This window comes from Silene latifolia, chromosome 4 (genome assembly GCF_048544455.1).
Source record: "Silene latifolia isolate original U9 population chromosome 4, ASM4854445v1, whole genome shotgun sequence".
Classification (NCBI taxonomy): domain Eukaryota; kingdom Viridiplantae; phylum Streptophyta; class Magnoliopsida; order Caryophyllales; family Caryophyllaceae; genus Silene; species Silene latifolia.
The window spans coordinates 91,996,323-91,998,820 of NC_133529.1; the positions used below are offsets into that span (position 1 = coordinate 91,996,323).

The window sequence follows — 2,498 nt, forward strand, 5'->3', positions numbered from 1 at the left end:
CCCTAATGGTGTCTTCGTCGATCTATCGGCCATTTGGAGTGTGATGTTAGTGCATTTAAGCTCTCCCATCCCCAACCTTTTACTCACCGAGTACGGCATGACACTCACACTAGCCCCTAGATCACATAAGGCTTTGTTGATCGTCGTGTCGCCAATGGTACACGGTATTGAGAAGCTTCCCGGATCCTTTAACTTTGGAGGTGAACTCCCTTGAAGTATTGCGCTACTCACCTTAGTGAAGGCGATAGTCTCAAGCTTCCGGATTGACTTCTTCTTTGTGAGGATATCTTTCATGTATTTCGCATAGGCCGGCACGTGATTGATTAATTCCGTGAAAGGAATTGAGACTTCTAAATTCTTCACAATTTCCATGAATTTTCCAAGTTGATCATCAAATTTGGGCTTGGCTTGACGACTTGGAAAAGGAAGTCTAATCACAATGGGCTCCTTCTCCTTGGCCTTGTCTTCATTTTTCTTTGAACTTTCTTCTTTTGATGATTCTCCATCTTTGGAGTTTTGCACAATTTCTTCCTTCTCACTAGCTTCCACAACTTCATCCTCAACTTGCTTCTTCGGTGCTTCATACCTTGTACCACTTCTCAAGTGAATGGCACTAACGTTTCATGTCTAGGGGATTACTTTGAGGTGGTAATTGCCCCTTTTGTCTTTGTGAGCTTGAAGATGCTAGTTGAGTCAATTGTGTTTCCTACATCTTGGTGTGAGCTAGAATGTTGTTGATGGTGGTTTCCTTTGCTTGGCTATCTTTTTGCATTTGAGTGAAAAATTCTTGTTGATTCTTTTGCATTTGGAGGACCGCTTTTTGGACATCAAAACCTTGGTCATTTTGGTGATTGTATGGATTTTGATTTTGGTAACCTTGGTTTTGATTGTAAAAGGGTCTTTGATTTTGGTTTCTTATGGGTGGTGGAGTGTATGTTGTTTGAGGGTTTTGAACATTTTGGCTTTTGTATGAGAGATTTGGATGGAATTTGGTGTTTTCATCGTAAAAGTTGGAATAAGGGGTATCACTTTTGTATGCTTGGAAAGCATTCACTTGTTCATTTGTTCCCCTACATTCACCTTGGTCATGTCCCAAAGTTCCACAATTCTCACATATCCCACTTGGGATTGATGAGGATGCCGTCATGGCATTAACATGATGCTTTGATGATTTCGAGTTTTCCTCAAGTCTAGCCATAGCTTGTTCAAACTTCAAGTTGATTGTGTCAATGTGAGCACTAAGTTGAGCACCCAATTGAGTAACGGAGTCCACTTCATGCTTTCCTCCTCTAGTAGCCTTGCGAGGTCTACTATATTGTGAGTTATGGACCGCCATTTCCTCAATCTTGTTCCATGTTTGATTGTCATCAACTTCGGTGAACATTCCATTTGATCCCATATTGAGAATGTTCCTAGAATCTTCATATAAACCATTCCAAAATTGTTGCACCAAAAACCATTCGCTAAGTCCATGGTGAGGACATGAGCGACAAATTCCCTTGAACCGCTCCCAAGCTTCATACAAAGACTCTTCATCCCTTTGCTTAAAACCCGTAATTTGAGCTCTTAGCATGTTAGTCTTTTCCGGTGGGTAGAATTTTTTGTAGAAAGCTAGAGCCAACTTCTTCCAAGAATCTATTCCAAGGGTGGCCTTATCAAGGCCCTTCAACCATTGCTTCAGCGGTCGATTAAGGAAAAAGGAAATAAGACCCATCTAATTTGGTCTTGAGTCACGCCCGTTTGAGAGATAGCATCACAATAGTCGCAAAACGTTTCCATATGAGAATGAGGGTCCTCACTAGGCATCCCCCTGAATTGGCTCCTCTCAACTAATTGGATGAAGGCGGACTTGGCAATAAAATTTCCGGTTAGACGTTGCGGTGTAGAAGTACCATTTGGTAGATTCTCCTCGGTGGGTACGGAGTGTGACGAGAATTTTGGCATTGTAGGTGGATTTTGTGGGGTATTGTGTAATGGGTTTTCTTCTCCTTCTATTGCGAAAGGATTGACAAACTCACTAGTGGGTTGGACAACTTCACTAATACCTCTTAAATTCCTCCTAACAAGTCTCCTATTGTTCGTCAAGGTTCTTTCGATTTCACGGTCAAAAGGTAACAAATCACCTTGTAACCTTCTAGACATGCAAAATATCAAACAACTCGAAAACAATTAGAACAAACCTTGAGGAGTTTTACTTCCTCAAGGCGAAGAAAGACACAACTAATAACAATAAAAAGAAATCTAAATCAAACAAACACCGTCCCAAACAACGGCGCCATTTTTGATGCGATCCCGCTAAGTGTTCACAAATTAAGATGTGGTCGTTGGTCACGGTCGAATCAAAACACAATTTATAGCTCCACAAGCAACTCTACAATTAGTAAAGAGGCAAGTAAAGGTCGGATCCCAAGGGACGGGAGTTGAAATGAGATTTCTATTGTAACTAGTGGTGTCTAAGGGGTGTCACAAATTGGGTTGATGTAGAAGGTTACTAAACT

General features: G+C 41.3%; 1 non-coding gene across 1 annotated transcript; it reads left to right on the forward strand.

The window, feature by feature from the left end:
• Positions 1 to 1,466: 1,466 nt before the first annotated feature.
• LOC141654314 (small nucleolar RNA R71) lies at positions 1,467 to 1,573 on the forward strand. The gene has a single exon (XR_012547875.1). It is a non-coding gene; the product is annotated as a small nucleolar RNA R71 (small nucleolar RNA).
• The last annotated feature ends 925 nt before the right edge of the window (positions 1,574 to 2,498 follow it).